At 40.7% G+C, this 21,877-nt stretch overlaps 1 protein-coding gene across 1 annotated transcript in view; it reads right to left on the bottom strand.

Moving 5' to 3' along the window:
- Positions 1 to 21,877, bottom strand: part of LOC144680561 (myelin transcription factor 1-like protein) — a 516,235-nt gene that overhangs the window by 395,083 nt on the left and 99,275 nt on the right. Inside the window, exon 2 of the mRNA XM_078541678.1 lies at positions 9,393 to 9,508. The gene's annotated coding sequence lies outside the window, so the exon portion shown is untranslated. The remainder of the gene's footprint in view (positions 1 to 9,392; positions 9,509 to 21,877) is intronic.

Raw genomic sequence — 21,877 nt, 5'->3', positions numbered from 1 at the left:
AATGAATAAAAAACAATGTGACGATGTGATGGTCACTCAAACCAATACTGTCAGGGACAGATGCATCTGTGACAGGTAGACTAGTGAGGATGAGGTCAAGTATGCCTTTTGTTGGTTTCCCTCACCACCTGCCTCAGACCCAGTCTAACATCTATGTCCTTTAGGACTCGACCAGCTTGGCCAGTAGTGGTGCTACCAACCTACTCTTGGTGATGACATTGAAGTCCCCCAATCAGAGTACGTTCTGCACTCTTGCCACCCTCAGTGATTCTTCCAAGTGATGTTCAACATGGAGGAGCACTGATTCATCTGCTGAGGTGGGTGGGTGGCGGGGTGGGGAGGGGGGCGGGTGGTGGTGGGTGGTGGAGGGGTGGTGCAGTAGATGGTAATCAATAGGATTTCCTTGCACATATTTGACATAATGCCATGAGACTTCATGGGGTCCAGAGTCGATGTTGAGGATTCCCAGGGCAACTCCTTCTGACTGTATATCACAGTGCTGCTACCTGTGGTGGATCTGTCCTGTCGGTCAGACAGGACATTACCCATACGTAATGATGGTGTTGTCAGGGACATTATCTATAAGGTATGATTCCACGAGTATGACTATGTCAGGCAGTTGCTTGACTAGTCTGTGAGACAGCTGTCCCAGTTTTGGCACTAGCCCCCAGATGTTTATAAGGAGGACTTTGCAGGGTCAACAGGGTGGATTTGCCATTGTTGTTTCCGGTGCTGAGTCGATGCTGGATGGTCCATCCACTTTCATTCCCTTTTGTAGAATTTGTAGCAGTTTGATACAACTGAGCGGCTTGCTAGGCCATTTTAGAGGGCATTAAAAGCCAATCACCTGGCTGTGGGTCTGGAGTCATATGTCAGTCAGGACAGCAGCTTTCCTTTCCTAAAGGACATTAGTGAACCAGATAGTGTTAAGACAAGGTGAAATTCAAACCCGTGTCCCTAGAGACTTAGCTTGGGCCTCTGGATTACTAGTCCAATGACATCACCACTATGCCACCGCCTCCCCCAAACTATTCAAAACTATATAGCTATTAGGCAGCTAAAGGACCCTAGTGATTTCATGAACTGTCAGTCAATTCCTGCTCTTCCTGAGGATAGTCAAGCGCTATCCTCCCCTAAACTCTTGTTTCTCTTTACTATTTGCTGATTCAGTAGGTAGCTACCATCTGCAGTGTGTGATCGAAAAGTTCCTTGCCCTTTCAGATGTAGCAGAACGTAGGAAATTAGTGCTCAACTCAACAATCTTACACTTAAGGGACATCACCTTCTAGCGTCATATACAAAAATGTAATCTTTATCATATTTTAAGCATGTCCCTGAACTCCCTGCCACCTGCTGATTTAATTCTCCACCTTGCTCCCACTCTGACTTTTCCATCTTGGCATGCTATAGTGTTCCAGTGAAGCTCACTGTAAGTCTAGGGAACAGCACCTCATCTTTTCACTGGGCACTTTAGAGCCTTCTGGTCTCAACACTGACTTTAATAATTTTACATGATAACCTCTGCTCCCACTTTCTTTAGCTGCTTTTTTGTTGTTTTTTTTCTCTCTCTCATTTCTCTCTTATTTCCTTCACTTTGCATTCAGATGGCAGCTATCTTACCATTCACACCTCCTCTAGACACGTCTTTTGTTTCTTTACATGTACCATTATCATTCCCTTTGGATTTGCAACGTGAAACCTTTTGTCATTTTATCTCTCCTCTCGCCACCCGATTACAGACCTTTGCTTTTATTCTTCCTTCCACACTCCTTCCTTTCACTTGCTCAAAACCTTTCACTCGCTCAAAATCTATTATATTTCTAACTTTCCCCAGTTCCAATGAAAGGTCACAGATCTAAAACATTATCTCTGTTTCTCTCTCTGCAGAGAGAGAAATCGTAACCTGGGGGTTACCACTGACCAAAACTGAGCTGGACTAGCCACATATATACTGTGGCTACAAGTGCAGGTCAGAGGCTAGGAATCCTGTGGTGAGTAATTCAGTAATTGAGTAACAAAGCCTGTCCACCATCTACAAGGCACAAGTCAGGGGTGTGATGGAATACTCCCCACTTGCCTGGATGAGTGCAGCTCCAACAACACTCAAGAAGCTTCACATCATCCAGGACAAAGCAGCCTGTTTGATGGGCACAACATTCACTCTCTCCACCACTATGTGTACCATCTACAAGATGTAATGCAGAATCATTAAGCCTCCTGAGACAACACCTTCCAAACCAATGACTGCTACCATCTAGAAGGACAAGGACAACAGTTATGTGGAAACACCACTACCTAGAAATTCCCCTCCAAGTCACTATCATGACTTGGAAATATATTGCTATTCCTTCAATGTCGCTGGGTCAAAATCCTGGCACTGCCTCCCTAACAGCATTGTGGGTGTATCTATACCACATGGACTGCAGCAGTTCAAGAAAGCAGCTCACCACCACCATCTCAAGGGCAATTCGAGATGGGCAATAAATGCTGGTCTCGCCAGCGACGCCCACATCCCATAAATGAATAAAAATGAAAGATGCTGTGGCAGCTCAGTATTTCCAGCATTTTCTGTTTAACACCAACAAAATTAGTTAAGGCTATCAAGCTCTATGAGGCACTTTACACAACAGTTAAAACCTTGAAGGCGATTAGTGTATATTTTTAAAGTAGTTACATCATTTAGTAAAAAAAATATTGAAATGAACCTTCTGAGTACTGGAAAAGCAGAGTTCCATGCTGCTGGAAACAGGGAAAAGAATTGATGCCAAAGTCCCAGGAGAGAGGCCTTTATGCAGCACTGGAAGGGTCAAGTGAGTACTATCCTAATGCCACAACATGACTAACGTCAACAGCATTGTGTTGAGACTTTATTTGTAATGATTCTCCCTACTGACAACTTTGGACACTACAAAATGAGGAGGAAATGTACTCACTTCTCACAGAATAACATTGTTTAGTATATATAGCAACCTCCAAGTGTAAGTATGCTAATGGCTATTCATTTTAAATTACAATCATTCACAATGAATCTTTTATCCTTAAGATAAAATTCAGCAGAGGACCCTATGAAGTAGACTGTGAAAATGACAACAAAGTTAAGGAGCTCTCTGCATTCTTTTCCAAATGGCAACAACTCCAAAAGCAAACTCGTTTCGAAGAATGGTATTCAAGATTAGCTCAGCAACAACTAATTATTCAGCCAGTTCTTGATTTCTGCACTCTGTGGCAAACATTATTGCATGCCAATGACCTTTGATAATGAGCTAACCACACTGCACATAGGCCACAAGTCTGACTCCCTATTCAACATTAAAAAAACAAGTGTGATTTTTTCAAAGGTTATGGTAGCCAATAGCTAGGCAATAATTATTTTATTCATCAAATTATGTTTTGTGAATTAGGAGCTGGAGAGCCACTATAACAGCAGACGTTAGGTTTTACACATGTGCTTAATAATTGACATCGACATGATAATGGTTTCATTATAACAAGAAGAAACTATTGTGTGGCTCAAATTTTTGAGATGAACAAAAGCAAATAAGGATGCAGAGATGAAGAGCATAATTTCAATAAAAAAGCTAATTTTAATAATTTTTCAATTTTAAAGATTAATTGGGAATCCACAGAAACTCAGACACAGTTGCAGATTGAAATGTCTCTGCTATAAAGAGATGAGCTTGTTTAAGAAATAACTAGTAGTTGTTGAGGTAAAATTCCTGTAGGGTCTTAGCTGCTTTTCCAGGGTTTCTACCAATCTTCCACCAAGATATGGTGCGAGATCAGGAGAACTCCCAGAAAAATTCTAGGCAAATGCATACTTTCACAAGAGTCTAGATTGTTCTTCTATCTGCCCTGCTTTCCTCAAACCTACAAATTTGATTTAATGTCTCTCTTCTTCAGTTAACATTTTAGATGTGTACTTCATTGAGAACACATCAGGGGAGGGGCTTTTGTGCAATAGTGTAAAATGGGTGATACCAAATTAGCAGCCTGATTTACATCTCTCCAGAATTTTGTTTCCAATGAATCAGGAAAGATGTAAAACAGGCTACTGATTCACTATTACTTATCTTATAATATTACGCAAATTCAAAAATGTCCCCAAAGAATTATCCAGAAAATCTTAATTCATTGTGCATAATGGTATCTGGGAAATAGCCAGACTTTCAGAGAAATAGCCAAAGTTGTTTAAATTTTATTTGTTTTCAACCACTTAAAGTCCATTTCAAAGCAGCTAAAGCTATACTACAACTTGTCACTGAGAGATGCATTAGAGAACCTCAGGTTCGATCTCTGTGAGATTCCCCTTCTCTTTCAATGTGGAATTGTCCAGAAAGGCCACCCGAAATCAGGAACTCATTTGGGGAAAATTATATTCCTTCACTCCATGTTGAGATACTCTTTCAAGTTATCAACAGTCACAGATTGCAACCCTTTTGAGTACAATCACAGTTCTTGGTTTCCGGGAGTGGGACATGAACCCACAACCCTCTGATTCAAAGGCGAGGGTGCTATGAACTGAGCCACAGCTGACACCTGCAGTGTGTTAGCATGCCAATGAACTAGACCACTAACCTTTGAAGTGAACCTCTATGATCAGCATTTTGATTGCATTAATTTGTTTTAGGTGTTTATTGTCTTTCTCAACCAATTAGAACATGTCACCCCTCAATCCATCATGTGTCATTGTTAACTAATGCAAATAAGATAGAGGCACAGAAGTGAGAGGTTCAACTCTGACAGTCATGTTTGTGTTTCCTTCAATGGATGTTTGGATACGCGTACAAGGAATGGTAAATGCCTGAAGATGTACATATGTCACAAATTTCTTTTTCAAAAAAGGTAACTTGGACTCCAATAAGATTTTAAAATTTCAGGTTATCAGATGCTATGCTACAATAGTGTCAGCTCTGGCATCAATTTGTTAAAAATATATTTTAATTACATGGTATTGCTGAGTGTTGCAGCACCAATACAGTGCACCTTGGATTCCTCTGTGGCAGATACAGTTCAGAGCTGTCAACATCACTCTTTAACTGTTTTCCCCTCTGCATTCGAGGCAGTTTCCACATATAGGAGTCCATTTTTGCATCACCATGCACTTGAGGCACAGCACTAACAAGCAGCCAACTAATCAGGAAGGATCTGAGGCACAGGAAGTCCAGCAGCATCTCTGTGGAGCCTACCCAGCAGTATTTAGTTAAGGGAGGATGGGGCATGTGATCACAAGGGAAGGTCGATGAGGGTCCAGCACCAAGCAGAGTAATTATTGCATGGTCAGGAGGGGTTCCTTCAGTCCCAAACAAAAATCATTTAAAAAAAACTTAGCTGGAGAATTTTCAGAGTGGCCTCCCACTGTCTCTTGGTTACTGGTAGGCCTCCCTATGTGGCTGAGTTTACACAAAATGCTTGCTAACCAGTAGGACTCTAAAATTGCAATATGTCATAGGACCTCCATTTGCATAACTATTGAAGTTCCCACCTGGTTAGAGTGGGAATAGTAGGTGATTATTTCCCTGCTTACTTCAAAAATACCGTGCATCAGACATCATCCGGAATGGAATGGGAAGTTAAGTATTGCACAGTGATTTTGGTCTCGCTACCTCTCCCGCCAACAAACAAGGTAATAATGAAAACAAAGTTGGCTCTGTTCTACGAGAAACACAGAGCAGAAGCCAAATATTGTCTCAGGAATAGGGAAGAAATTGAAAGCTGAACATGGCTGACTCACTCTTACACATCATCTGGCAGTAGAACAAAAAGTGACATGAGTAAAGGCTTGGGAGCAAGGAGTTTGATTGCTCAAGTTCCCATAGACAGTACATGACCTCAAGTACCCAAGCAACATAGGTACATTAGGAACAGAAGTAGACCATTCAGCCCCTCGGGCCTGCTCCATCATTCAATTAGATTATGGCTGACCTGCACCTCAACTCCATATCCCTTGATACCCTTACCAAACACAAATCTCAGTCTTGAAAGCTCTTATTGCCCTAGCAAGGAGATAAGCTTAAAAAATCCTATGCTTCTTGAAAACTAATATATTTGCATTGCACATAGTTTCTTTTTAGAAAGAGACTCCCCTATGACTTAGTCAGTAAGTGCACTGTATGACGTGGTATCTAGCCATCTAGCCCAGCAGGGTCCCAGGTTGATTCTGTGCTGAATTGGCTGATCAAACCTGGGGCAACAGTCAAAACAGAGGGTCTCAGCAAGAAATAGAATATAAACATTTCAGTGACAAGACACAGAGGGTAAAGCAGTGTGACAGAATGTTCGGGCACAGGATCACCAAAAGGTTAAGCCCTGACCAATAATGGGTGCTGAGCAGAAGGCACATACTTCTCCACAAAGGGAGCATTAGGGGGCCAGGGGGGGTGGAATTTTTACTTTCTGACCTTTTAGGAGCTGGGGGAGGGGATGGGAAGTAGAGCACCAAGAAGCTGAAGTCAGGGTTTCCCACACTCTGTGGAGTTTTAACTGTGTAACTTTTTAAAATTCATTCATGGGATGTGGGCATTACTGGCTAGGGCAGCATTTATTGCCCATCCCTAATTGCCCTTGAGAAGGTGGCGGTGAGCTGCCTTCTTGAACCATTGCAGTCTATCACTGACAGGTTACCTGCCTGGAAACTATCCTGATTAACAGGGAGCAGATCAAAAGCAGCCACAGGGACAGTTAGATCCACAACCAACTGGAGATAGATTAATCACGTGGGGTCACAATCCTAGGGGATGGGAGGGGATCAGAGGCCTCCACGGAAGGTCGGGGAGTTGGGAGAGAAAATCTAAGATCTGAGTTCTTGGTGAGGGGGTGGTGGGTGGGAGATCAGAGGTTTGAGAGGAGAGGCAATCAAATGCCTCGGGGAGGGGGTGGGGGGGGCAGCATGTTGGAGGAAGATCAGAAGTATCAGACGGGTTTGTGTTTGATCATGTCAGGTTGTCCAGGCAGGCATGCTGGATGCAATAGGTAAGTTGAAAGCTGCTTGCCTTCTGTTCCAGCAGCCCCTCAGCTGGGTTTAGCCGGTGGGTTTCCAGAAGCCCAGGAAACACGGCTGTCCAGCGTTAAATTTCAAATCAGGAATTAAAATGAGGCTCGCAGTCTCATTGTAAAATTTAAAGTGCCAACATACCTCCTGCGAGCAGCTTAGTTACCCGCCACCCCCATCCCATTGTGTAAAACCAGGAGCGGGTCGCTTAGAGGTGATTTGGGATCGGGATTCAGACTTTTATTAACTCTTACCTGACCCAAACCCACCTGTGTTTTGGGGTGAACCCTCCACCCCTCCACCTGAAGAGTCAATCACTAACCTACTGGTGCTCTTGCACACCTGTGAGGATAGAATAAGGTGAACCATTTGCAATGGCCTGGGAGTCAGCTACCCAATGGAAGAGATCTAAGATAAGGACACTCAGCAGGAGGAGTAAAACAAAAAAGAGAAATTAATTTTTAAAATGATAAAATAAACCAACACATGCCATTCTTCAGCAATGCATAAGCATCCACCCTGATGCACTGAGCCTTGCTTTGCCTTGGGGCATTCTATTTAGCGATGAAAATGTGGTTGTGTGCTGCCATATAAATATTCATTGTCCATTTTAAATCCATTTCCACTCTGCATTCACATTGGTGCATCAGAATTTCAGTTGCATTCCTTCCAAGGGATGTCACAAATGCAATACAAGTTTTAAGATAATTTCTTCTTCCCCACGCTGTAGCAGCAAAGGGCAATATTTGGTACTGAGGATATCTTAGGTGACCAGACTCATCAGATATAGTTTTGTATTTATTTTTACTCTGAAGAGTTCTTTATGTTTATCTCTGTTAATTTTTGGTTCACCTTTAATACTACAATGCATATGGAAATATAGTTCGACAGGCAATCCCAGTCCTGCAAAACCTCTTGTGTGTTCACATGTGAATGGAGAGATCGAGTGTCGTGTGACTACTTGATCCAATTGTATATCATGGCTGTGCCCAGTTTTTAGCACAGTTGGCATCACATGCACTTCCAGCAGGCATTGTTGGATCGCAGACAAAAGCAGAAAGCTTGCCCAATTTTCCTCGCCCGAATGCAGGGCTGCTGCAATGCTCTCACTGTGGTCATGAACCGTGGGCGTTCTTTGACTACATGACTAAATACCACATCAAGATGTTGCATTTACCAAATTTCCCATCAGAGGGTCTGTTAACAGCAAATCAAATTATATGCAACACAAATACTCAAGAGACCGGGACACATCACCTGAAAAATAGAACAATAAGCTGCTGTTTTTGGTACATCAGGCACTTCAACATTAAAAGCACTTCCTTCCTTTTCTTTACAGTTTACTTCAAAAGAACCAGACTGCAGCAAGCAAAGAGGGATAGACCAATGAAAAATGTACAAAATTCGCAGCAAAAAACATTCTTGTTGCACTGCATATTAAACAATACTAAAGCTATTCTATAAGCACAGAAGTATGATGAAATTGTTGATGTTCTCAGTTATAATAGCTACATTATTCATGGCCCTTTTTTTCTCTACCCTCTTTTCAATGGAATTTGGTAATGTTTTATTATTACAGACATTATTTACATTGCAAGGAGGTCTGTGCAACTGCCCTGCTAAGCAGCATTGCTTGGGATTTTCCTGTCTACCAACAGAAATGCTACATCGCTTTCTCAAGCATAAGTGTGTTATTTCTATTAACCACTTAGTTGCTGATTTCATGTAAACAGAATTGTTTTCGGAATTTCTTTTGTTCTCATTTTTAAATTCTCTTATGATCTTTATCCATTTCAATAGATGCTGCATTTGACACTTAATTTTTCTGAAGGTACAATTTCCAAATTTCCAAAAAACTGTAACTGAAAATAATAACAGAGCCTACAACCAAAAATCTGCATCTGAAAAAATGGTTTAAAATATTAAATTGAATGCCTACTGCATCTAAAAGCAGCAAGCCCATCACTGTACAATCACTGTTGATTAAAAAAGCAGCCTAGATAGACGTATGAATTCCGCCCCCCCCCCGCCTCCCACTCTCCCCTTTCCCATCTTGTCCTGGCTTTACAATTTTTCTAGCCTCCTTTCTATGAAGGCTGCATGATTCTGTAAAGGCTCATTCTTCTTAGGAATGTAATTCTTCAACAACTAGAACACTATATGCATGATCTAGTCGAATGGCAAATGGGGGCCTTTTACCCATGAATGATCTGGTGACAGTGAATGCAGAAATAATACAGATTCTTTACTTCCTGTGAATACTCATGAAAGAGCAAAGCAGATAATATCACAGCGGCTAGCAATCACTTTTTAAAAAAAAAATGGAAGGAAAAGGCTGAAGAAGATGAGGAAAACTCAAATGTTCAAAGTCTCCAAATAGAGCTTTCATTTGATGGTTCTGTACCTGAAGTCGTTTGGTGGCGTGATTTTCTTTGGTCCACACTTTGCTCTTCTGAGCCTGTTAACAGCAGCTGTGAGTCCACGTCTGCCGATTCACCAGCTTTCTTCTGAATTCATTTTCTATGGAAAATGTGAGAAGATAACATCTAAACCAGGAAAATAATGTATAAAAAGCAAACAGATAGGAATTATAAAAATACAGTGTATTGACTTCTTTTGTTTCCAGTAAAAAGGAATGGTAGCAGAAGTAGTCACATCTTTTTCGTGACAAAAAAATATATACTGCATTATTTTCACGTCAAGCTCCAAATTCAATGATACTAATTAAAATTGGTATATTGCAATAACAGACGAAGTGTTAATGGGGCAGCAGTCAAGTGTGTCAGGAAAATGAAGGGACCCTTGGGGGCCTGGCACGGTGTTTATAATCAGCTAAAATCAGCATCCACAGGAGAGCTGCTCTACCATAAATCTCCTAATAGCTTCAAAGGCAGCACTGCAGATTAGAAAGAAACAAATGTATTTCTAAGTATTTTTTTTTAACACTGCTCGACACATTATTTTTTTAAAATAGGCAGCAAAATAGCCAGTACATTGTATGATTATCTTCTAAAAACAAGATTTTTAGATTCCACAGATAAATATTTAAGTTTAGATGGCTTACACTTTCAAGGTTTCTACCTTGAACTTCGCATCTTGTTACACGTTTAGTCAATACTTCCTGTAAAATCGCAGCATTACTCTCTTGCTCAAAGTGCACAGAAGAATATACATCTATTCACCAAACAACAAACCTTGGAATATGCAACCTCCTAAGCTGGCTGCTTATTTCACAATGTTTGCAAATTTTGGGGAAAACATGTTTCAATTCTCCATTAAAATGGAACTGTACTCGGGTTATATCCCATTTATTTTTGCCGGCTGCATGTTATGAACACTAGCCCTTGTACTGCTTCCCTCGTAGAAGCGTTCATTTTTATTTCAGCACCTAGGCCAGCAGCCGCAGCCAAACTGAAACTGAATCTATGATCAGGCAGGCATTGTTTATTTCAGCACCATCTTCCTATAATCGAGGCTTAACGAAAGTTAGGACAGGGCTACAGGAATGTGGTCTGCTCTGCTCCCTTTCTCAAATTTCCTCTCTGAACAACAGCTTTAATATTCCAAACTGTTAATTATCCAGGACAAGTCAATGCATTTTGATCCTATTTCCATTTCTACTCAAGGGCGTTTCATAAAAATGGAGCATCAAGCTGATAGAAGCATTTTAGGAATTGTATATAATCATATTACTTACAAGCTTTATCATTGATGTTTCTTTAGGGGAAAAAATAAAATGACACCACTGGATTAATGTTTTTCAAGTACAGGTTAAGGAGGAAATGTTAGTATTTGTGACTTCACCCCCACACCTATTTTTAAATAGGCATTTTTAAATATATGTTTGATGAGCTTCAGAGATAAATATTCTGCAAACTCCCTTTGGAATAGTGGGGAGTATGCTTTGTGAAAATGTCATCTGCCTGTGCTGCAATTACTCACACTTCAGCAATCATGTTCACAATGCAGAATGGGTCGAATTCAGGTGAGTACCAGAACCAGCAATCATTCTCTGGAATGAGAACAAGGCTATTTTCTTTCATTTCCCATCAACACAACTATCAGGGCCTTAATTACAAGGCAAGTGTCAGGCCTGGCTGGTGAAAGGCTGATTATTATACAGCTCAGCATCAAATCAGTTTTGTATTGATGAGCAGCAGAAATGAGAAAACGAAGCTTGGGCCCACAAGAAAGAACAAAAAGCCTCTAGCCAGATGAAAAATATAGAAAAGTCTCAGTTGTAATTGGTCATTTCAACTTGCAATGGCCATGGTACTTTAGCAAAAGGCACATGGGAAGCAAGGGTAGGGTGCCTCAAATATAGGAAGAAAATGTCAAGTTCTTTTAATTACTTCATTATTTTTTATCAATTATAGACAGTGAAATATTTTAAACTTGCCTGAAAATCTAGTCAGCTTCAAAAAATTAAACTTTGAACATGCTTCTGTTGATCCATAGATGGTAAAATAAATTCTATTGTTCTGTTTTATCCTGTACTTGGGACTTAAAGACCCACCATCCAAAGAGGGATGGCCTTGTATAATACTGTTTTTTTTGTTTTAAACAGCACTATAGCAGAATGAATGTCACTTAGGACAATTATCCATCAGCTGCTGCCTGATACAGTAGTGTTAAAGACTGCCCACAAGCTATACCAGTTTTAATAGACACAAAAATATAGCCTTTCTCTTGAGCATGTATGTTACTTTACTGTTAAGAAGAATACATTCTATCTATCAGTTGTAGTATATTAAAGCTTCTAGCCATCAGCCATGTCTTCTACAAATACTTTCCACAAACTGCATCTATTAAATAGATAGGTATTTTCCTTTGCACCCACTATGTTGCTTCCTGACATTACACTTAAAGTAAGGGAATGAGAGAAAGCCATTCTACTCACTAAGTCCACCACCTCCAAAAAAGTGCATACAATTTATTCTCTGATGATTTGACTGCAGCTATTTAATCTCACAAGAATGAATAATCACAGGCAAAATGCAGGAGGAAACTTAAATTTCTCTCTGAGCCCCTCTGTCAAACATGCAAAAAATATATATCAAGGTAACATCACAATTTATGTTAGTTAGCAACCAATTGCATCCACAAGTAAATATCCCAACTAGACTTGCACCATCCTGAAATACCGATATCTATAGTCGATATTCCATCCTATTCTTTTTCAGATATTCATCTAGCACTTTTTGAACTTCTCTTTTACTTATCTTCTATATGTTCTCTCTCCTCTTTGCACCCTCATTTTGTTAAAATCAATACTCCCTGCACCATCTTCTATTCTTACCACATTTTGAGGACCTTAAACTGTTAACTCCCTACCTCCCTCAGTCTTCACTTCCAGCTAACAACATACTTAAAACCAAAGATCAGTATCATGTAACAATTACTCTTCATTCGCTGGGTCTTCTTTCCAATTCATTACCTTTGGTGCTATCCTGAAAGGAAAGGAAGGGACTGGTATTTATATAGCGCTCTTCATGACCTCTAGAAGTCCCAAAGCGTTTTACAGCTAATTAAATACTTTTGAAATGTAGTCACTGTTGTAATATTGGGAAACAGCAGCCAAATTGCACACAGCAAGGTCCCTCAGACAGAAATGAGATACATGACCAGATAATCTGGAGTGATGTTGACTGACAGATAAATAATGGTCAGGGCACCAGGAGAACTCTGTTGCTCTACTTTGAATAGTGTCATTGAACCTTTAACATTAGGTGGGGCAAACAGCTTGACACCAATAAAAAAAACTCTCTATGGCCAAATTGGTAGTAAACAGATAGTTATACTAATGGTAGCAGTAGGTATCAGTATTGGAGTGAAGGTAGGTCCAGCGCTGCTAAGAGATGAAAGAGACAAATCTGTAGTGTAAAGGAAAGGAATAGCAGCAATACTAAATAATCACTGCCTCAGCTTTCACAGAAACACTGGATTGTAGAACCACCAAAGGTGGCTGCAGATCTATTAGTGTTAGCAATTCAAAAAGAAATTTTGATTAAAAAATTACTCAAGCTTAGGGTAGACATATCAATGAGATCTTATGGTTGTCAGCCAAAGATTCTGAGGAAACCATTCAAGATATAGGGGAGGCTTTGGTTATATTTATTCAAAATTTTCTGGAAAGGAAAATTGTGCACAACACTAGACAGTGATAAATATGGTTCCCCCTTCAAAAAAGGAGAAAAGGATATACCTGGAAATTACAGACCAGTTAGTTTGAATTTAGTTGTTGGTAAACTACAAGACTCTATAACATAGGTTGAAATTATTAATTGCTTGGAAAAATATGAGTTAATAAGGGCTAATCATCATGGCTTTTTAAAAAGTAGAACATGTTTGGCAAATCTCACAGAATTCTTTATAGGAATAACAGATAAAGGAAATGAGTAGATGTGGTTTGTATGAATTTTCAAAAAGTACAATATAAGTTACTAACTAGGGGAAATGTGAAAGTATTATACTTGGTAAGTATGAAGTGGAAAAGGAAATACATCTTAAATGTTAAGATTTTAGTTGGAGTAGAGAAGAAGAGGAACCTCTGTATACAGATGCACAGTTCAGTAAAGGTTTTTTTATTCATTCATGGAATGTGAATGTCACTGGCAAGACCAGTATTCATTGCTAATCCCTAATTGCCCTTGAGAAGGTGGTACTAAGTCGCCTTCTTAAACCGCTGCAGTCCACGTGGTGTAAGTACACCCACAGTGCTGTTAGGGAAGGAGTTCCAGGGTTTCGATCCAGTGACAGTGAAGGAATGGCGATATATTTCCAACTCAGGATGGTGTGTGATTTTGAGGGTAACTTGCAGGTGGTGATGTTTCCATGTGCCTGCTGTTCTTGTTCTTCTAGGTGGTAGAAGTCAAGGTGCTGTCGAAGGAACCTTGGCGAGTTGCTGCAGTGCAACTTGTAGACCCTGCTACAGTGCACCAGTGGTGTAATGCATGTATAAAGTAGTGGATGGGGTGTTGATCAAGCAGGTTGCATTGTCTTTGATGGTATAAAGCTTCTTTGGTGTTGTTGGATCTGCACTTATCCAGGCAAATGAAGAGTATTCCATCACATTCCTGACTTGTACCTTGCAAATTGTGGGCAGGCTTTGGGCAATCAGGAGATGAGTTACTTGCCACAGAAATCCCAACCTCTGACGAGGTGACAAAAATAAACAGAATGCATGGCTTTATATGTACGGGTGTAGATTACAAAAGTAAGGGGGTAACATTGAACTTGCACAATAAATTAATTATAGTGTAGTTCAAATACTGTGTGCAGCTTAAGGCTTCACATTATAGAAAAGATATAGATCCATACATGACAGAAGTGGGCATTCAGCCCATCATACCTATGCCAGCTCTTTGAAAGGTTTATCCAATTAGTCCCAGTTCTCTGCAAATTTTTTATATAAAATCAATGGAATATTAGATTTATTAGATGTTATGAGAGAGTTAAGCATAGGGTGGTTAGGATGTAGAGTTCCTCTTCACAAATTATTGTTGAAGCGGAGAGCAGAGTACATCATTATTTTGATAAGGGAATTATATATTTGCCTGAAAAAGAAGAATATTAAAGGGTATGGGGGTGGGGTGTGCAAGAGAGTGGGGCTAGAGTAAGTAGTACATGTGGAGAGAAACCTCTGCACAGATTTGATGAGTCAAATGGTCTGCTGCGCTGTAACATTTTATGATTATGCAATCTGCTGTTTCCCAGATTCATTCTTATCAAATGTTCTGCTTCTCAAAAGCCAGTGCAATTGATTGTTAGTCTCTTTCTGCAGCATATCATTTGCTGTCTCCTAAACTGTCCAGAAAGTTGAAATGGACCATAAGAAATCATATTCTCCTTCTATCTCCTACCTGCTGACTTCCTTTTACACACGTCTCACTCTCAGCAGTGCTTTGAAGTGCACTGGCACGCTTAATTCACTAATTGCCACTTGCCGGCTGTGATGCTACAGACTATTCTAGTTCGACAAGGTAACGATGAAAATCCACTTACAAAAATGGTCATAACTTTAAAACCGCACCACAAAAAAATCATCAAATTTTAGCAAGATCATCTCCATTCTAGTACCTTGTCTCTTTGCAAAATGCAGTGTCAATCTGACCATCTGTTTCAAGAACTAGTTTCAAACTATTCTGCATGCACTGTCTGTCAGCAAGATCATACATGACATTCTGACAAGCACCCAACACACACTGGTATAAAGGCACAGACCTCAGAACATACACAATGGTAAGTACACAATGAAGCATGCAGATGTCACCTACATAAATATGCACACCACAATGCACATACATGAGACAGCTGGTACATGTAACTGCACCCATGTCGTCACACACTAGCATACAAACAAAAAGGAACTGACTCCTCTTTGTGTTGTTTTATATATCTCTTCAATACGCTTATATTACTAGTTTCCTTTTGAAATCTATATTTATAATCACTCCATTTTATCTTTACCATTCTTCTCTTGCATTCTGATCCATAGCTTTAAAATTCATTTTTACACTTATTATATGTTCATATTTTTCTCTTTCCTTTGCAATATTGCATTTTAATTTTTTTTTGTTTTCCATTTTGTGCCTGAATAATTTTACCACTTTCTTTTTGTGCTCCATTTTACCATTTAATTTTACTTCTCCGGTATCTATTTTGTTGTTGCACTTTTACAAATAGAGGGGCACAGAGACGGAGAAATGGAATTGCATGGACAGTACTAGGAAAGGAACAGAAAGCAGCATAAACTAGTGTACTGAGGGAAGTGAAATGTGGAGAAAAATGAAGATTGAACGATAGTAGGGTAATAAAATAAAAAAGGGAATAAAGCAGATGGGAAGGCAGGTGAAACTAGATTAGAAGTGGAACAATTAGCAAAGGTAAGATGCAATGAAAATCAGCTCAGAAATGTACCATATAAGTGTGAAAAGGAAATGACAGAAGACAATAAGAGTACAATGAATTAAGGAAAGGGCAAAAATAGGAAAATTAAGAAATCTGTTGGCAGATTACATTCAGCAACAAACAATGCAAATACAAATTAGCTTCAAAAATTAGTTAAAGCCAAAGAAAAGCTCAGGATTCATAAATGCATAGCCATTAATTCGTTGCTATGTTGCTAGTTATTTCAGATGACAAATTAAGCAGAGTAACTTTAAAACTACTGATGGATTTAATGGCACCTTGGGTTCAACTACAGTGCTCCCACTGGTGGAACCTGCCTCTGAATCCAGCCAGCCTAGACTGATGCAATGAAATTCTTCTCTCTCACAAAGAGCTAAATGAAATGACTTTGGGCAGTCTTAATCCAGTTTTTAGTAAGAAGGAGTCCACAGCACTAAACTGTGCATTAAGGAATTGTCACTAAATTAGCAAACTGACTCAGTGACCACAGTGCTGTGACTGCTGTGGGAAAGGAAGTCGCTTGGTTGAGAAGTAGTGATTGCTCTTATGAGGTAGAATGCAGGGAGCTTCACTTGATGTCCCCGAATGGGCAGTTGATGCTGATATCGCCTTCAAAAAGAAGCACTTTCAATTCTCCAGCACTGCTATTTTTCAGCTTGATGAGCACTTAGTCCTACCATAAAAATAAACTTTTTTTTTACGAAAACAGCACAGAGACAAAATAATTTAATCATATTTTCTCTCACCACAAACTCTATTTTTCTGCCACCCTTATTGTATTAACACAATTAAGTCTACCCACATACTAATACAACCAACAAATCTATAAATTAGTCTCCTTTGCAGGAAAATGATAAGTGGAGGTCATTTCTTTGAGGGGTTTATACAACAATTGCCACTGCCTTTAACATCCACTACTGTGCTGTCTGGCTCTCCAACCAATATTAAGTACTGAATAATCAAGAACTTGTTTTAACTCCATATTGCAAGACGAAATCCATCTGTTCAGCTTACCAAAGACTCTGGACCTTAACCCCTGGCTCCATCCTGTTCCCTGGCTTCCCACTGAGGCTGAATTTGGTGACAAAGAACCTCCGTGTCCTATTTGAACCTGAGCAGATTTTCAAACATCCTTTCTATCCTACCAAAACCGCAACATTATTAACTCAATCCTCAACCCACCTGCATCATTGAAATACTCTGCCACCTCCACTTTATTTCATTGCTCTCCTCACATACCCTCTTATTTTTACCATTCACAATTGGCAACTAATCCAAAACTCTACCATCTGCATCTTGTGCTGCAGTATATCTGCTTCCTCACCATTATATGGGTACTGTAGTGTAGAGGTTATGTTACTGGACTGGCAACTAGAAGCCTGGTTCAAATCTTACTGTAGCAGTTTGAGAATTCAAATTCAGTTTAGAAAATTCAAGGCTGAGATAGCTGGATTTTTAGACTCTAAAGCAGGGGTGGGGAACCTTTTTCTTATCACAGGCCATTCACACATAGACAAAATCAGTCATGGGCCACATGCACATAAAAATCAACTTAATTTAGTTTTTTAGAGAGAATACAGAAACGTTCAACTCACCCGCTGTTTTAATGCGATGGTTGAATTTGATTATATTGTTAAATATTATTATAGTAATTTAACTGATGCTTTTATCCAAAGCAAATTCGTAATGATGATGATAAATGTTATTTTGAAGGCGCCACTGTCATAGGTCTATATTTTTAGAAATCTTGCTGCTGGCCGGATGAAATTGAGCAACGGGCCAGATCCAGCCCATGGGCCATAGGTTCCCCACCCCTACTCTAAGGGAATCAAGGGATATGGGAGTTGGGCAGGAAGGTGGTGTTGAGGTCGAAGATCAGGCATAATCTTATTGAAGAGTGGAGAGGCTCAGGGGAAGACTCAGGGAACAGGCCTATCCTGCTCCAATTTTTCATCACAATGCCCTTGCCAACCTTCAGTGGCTTTCAATCCCCAACACAGTAGTTTAAAAATCACTGCCTTTATTTATAGGTCCTTCATTGGCCTGGCCCCTCCCTGTTTCGGGAACCTCCCTTAGCCCTGTGTTCAATCATAGCTCTTGCGACTATGACCTAATTTGCACCCGCCACTCAACTGCAATTTCCATCTCAGTGGCACAGCTTTCAGCTTCACACCTTGGCGTCCTCGTGCTAGATCTTTCCACTTTACCACCTCAATGCCCTCCTCCAAAAGCCCCTTTAAAACCTCTTTGAATTTGCTTCTGGTCCTCCTTTTTAACCCTTCTCATTTCAGTGGTCAGTGTCAATTTTTTTTGTCACTATGAAACATTTTGGGATAGTTTATTACAGGAGACACATTATTATAATAAGTTATTGTTGCAACAGTGAATCTTGCACCAGAAACGTTGAACCACCATTTCTGCAGATTCAGTGAAACATAAGCGTTAAAAGAAAACCCACAAATGCTGGAAATCTGAAACAGGAAATGCCTACCAGATCAATCTGTAATCTTTCACCAGAACTGACAATTCAAAGGATGGGTAGTGCTATCTGAAATGTAAGTTGCTGTACAGCCAATAGACAGTTTACATAAAAAGGGCAGTTTAAAAAAAAATCTTTTGGTTTTGAATGGTGTTCTGCTTGAAACTTTAAAATTGGCAATAAATCAAAATGTAATAAAAAGGAACTGTTGCAAAATTATTTACAAGGACAAGAATAATTTAGTAAAAGATACAACTGTGTTGTACTTCCAGCTACAAAGGCAAAGCGGACAGCAAGCACCACAACATTGAAATCCAGCAATTCTATCACATTTACTAATTTCAAATCTGTCACTTTTAAAACACAATTTGATGAAACAGCCAAGAACTTATGTCTGTACTGATTGAGAATTCTTACAGCATGTCCAAAGTCTCTGTAATGTTTACTTGAGAAAGACTGTGATGTTTTAAAAACATTTCAGATAGATATTAAGAAGTTAACATGAGACAGCGTAACATTAACAAGTCACTTAAAATATATTCCAGATTTCTGAGACATTCATTATTTTTCTTATTGTGGGAGGGATTGTATTAACATTCTAACACTCAGTACCAGTGAGGTTTTAATCTGTCAATTGTCTGACACGCAGCTGATGCTGCAATGTAGAATCATAGGGGGTGAAATTGGATGTGGGCAAGGACGCAGATCAGACGACTTTAATAGAACTGAATATCGCGCCTGTCCTACAATGGTTGGCAAATTTGATTATGCCAATTTTGTCTCCTTGCCTATGACCAATTCCACTGCTGTAGAATCTTATGGTTCAGAAAGAGGCCTTGCAGTCCATCATGTCTCTGTTGATTCTTTGAAAGAGCTATTCAATTAGTCCCAATTCTCCGCTCTTTCCCATAGCCCTGCATTTTTTTCCTTTCCAAGTATGTATCCAATTACCTTTTGAAAGCTACTATTCAATCTTCTTCCACCAGCCCTTCAGGCAGTGAATTTCAAAACATAGCAACTGACTGCAGAAAAAAAAACTCCTCATCTCCCTACTGGTTCTTTTGCCAATTTTCCAAAACCTATGTCCTCTGACTACTGATCCTCATATCAGTTCTTCATAGTTACTCTCTCAAAACTCCTCACAACTTTCAATACCACTACTGAATATTCTTTTAATCTACTCTGCACTGAGAAAATCTCAGCTTCTCTAGACACTCCACAGAACAGAGGCCCCTCCCCTCATCCCTGGTTTCATTCTCATAAACCTCCTGTGCACCTTATCTAAAGTCTTGACATCCTTTCTGAAATGTGGTGACAAGAACTGGACACAAGACTCCAGCTGGGATCTAACCAGTAATTTATAAATGATTTATCATAACTTCCTAACTTTTGTACTCTTAAGGGCAGAATCCACTTAGTCCCTGCTAGAACAGTGGGACCTTGCCATTGCTTTTCCCCAAAGTGAAATAACTAACAGCCTGCCTCCAGGTTCCCCAACCAATCAGCGAGGATGGGTGGGATGGCAGGTCCGTCCTGTCAGAGGAAGCATTTTAAAGGGACGATGGCATGGGTTATGAGGGCTCATCAGTAGTTGGGATTTTGGGGCTGCAGCACCCACAGGAATAGGGAGCTGGGGAAGGCTGTCCCTGGGTCTCTCACTCTTACCAGGGGGTCCTGCAGTGGGATAGGAGTGGCTGCAGTGAAATAAGCCCTACCAAGCACAGAAGGAAGAGGACAAGCTGTCCAGCCAAAGAGGTATGGATGGAAGTGCCCAAGGAAGTCAGCAGCTGAAGAATGCTCATTTCAACCTGGAGACCGTGCACCAAGAGGATCTAGGCTCCCTGGAAGGCATGATGGGTGAGTGGCATAATAATTTCAGGTGCCAAACTCCACACTTTGACTTACCCAGCATTTTCCTGCACAGCACACCGCAAAACAACAAACCTGTAGTTCTATTTGTTCCTCTCTCTCCAGGCACCTCCCATACTCATCCAAGCAGCCAATACACATTACCACCTTCAGCTTATTCACCCTTCACTTCTTGCACCCATGCCTCACAGTCAGTCTCCACAAATGGTGTTCTTCCCTCCACTCTACATGAGCCATTACTGGCGCTCACACTCTCTGCTTTTTCTGGAGAAGACAGCACACAACTTGGTGAGAGGCAGAGACCCAGAGAGGTGGGGCTGATGGGATTGGAGGGGTGTATGGGAGTCAGTGGGTGTGGTGGCCCTTCAGTAACAGACACCTTCTCAGCAACTGACAGTGCTCCCCCCAGGCTCAAATGGGAAATATGTCTTGTTCCAGGAGGTTGCAGATGTCAGCAGTGATCTGCCAAGAGCCTCCTGAGGCACTGGTGCTCAGACACATCAAGAGTGCTGAACCTCTGCCTATAGATACTGTGTTGGGGGGTCTTACATCCTTACAGCTAAACCTTAGTGTCCATCATCTCTGTCCTGTGGAGGCGCATGCAGCTGAGGAGAAGGCTGCTGGTGTTGCTCCTGCTGCTGCTGGAGCTGTTGGCGGTTGTGTGATCTCTGCTCTTGACCCTCATCAGAAGTACAACATGGAGCTGCATAAGCTGCTCCCCATGACATGTTGAAGGCTGGCAGCAGGAAAGTGCAGCTGAAGGTGACTAAAGTACTCTCCAGGTGAAATTCCTTCCAAGGAGTTGGCAATTATCTGTCAAGCACTCCCTGACAGAAGTGCTTTGAACAGCGGCCCCTCAATGGCCCTGGTCAGAGCTCTTCAGTGTAACCGATCAAAGCCTTCCTAGCTTGTCAGTTTCACTGAAAGCAATCCTGATCTGCACACACCTTGGTGATCTCGGCAAGGTGCAGACACAACTAGGAAGTGTGCACTGATGGGAAAGAAGGAATTCATGGTTAAAAAGTCTCTTAATTGCTTTTTAGATCACCACAGTTGTTTTCCTGCCAGACCCACCCACTGAACTCGCAAACCACCCCAGGGAGGGCAGGATCATGGCGGAATCCTGACCTGACATCAATTTCTGGGACTTTCCCACCCACACTCCCCAGAACCCACCTCCGCTGAGCAGGAAAACTCTGCCTAATGTCTCCAGCTATCAAGTTATAGATTCTGTATGGCGTTGTAACATTTCATTGAACTTGTCCTTCCATTTTCAATGACTTGTGTAGGTGAACCCCCAGCTCTTTGTGTTCCTGCACCCCTTCATAATTTTACCCGTTAGTATATATTGTCTCTCCTACTCTTCCTTCCAATTGTACTACTTCACCCTTCTGTGTGTTAAATTTCATGTTCCATGCATCTGCCCATTGCACCAATCTGTCTATGTCCTCCTGACAATCCTCCTGATTGTTTACTACATTTCCAAGTTTCAAGTCATCTGCGAATTTTAAAATCACGCCCTGAATACATACCCAAGTCCGGATCATTAAAATTATCAAGTGAACAGTGGTCCTAATACCAACCTTAGGGGAAACCACAGTATCCTTCTCTTCACTCTGCAAAACAGCCCC

This window comes from Cetorhinus maximus, chromosome 5 (genome assembly GCF_964194155.1).
Source record: "Cetorhinus maximus chromosome 5, sCetMax3.hap1.1, whole genome shotgun sequence".
NCBI classification, from domain to species: Eukaryota; Metazoa; Chordata; class Chondrichthyes; order Lamniformes; family Cetorhinidae; genus Cetorhinus; species Cetorhinus maximus.
The sequence above is the reverse complement of the archived record's forward strand: the minus strand, read 5'-3'. Positions and strand labels throughout refer to the sequence as shown.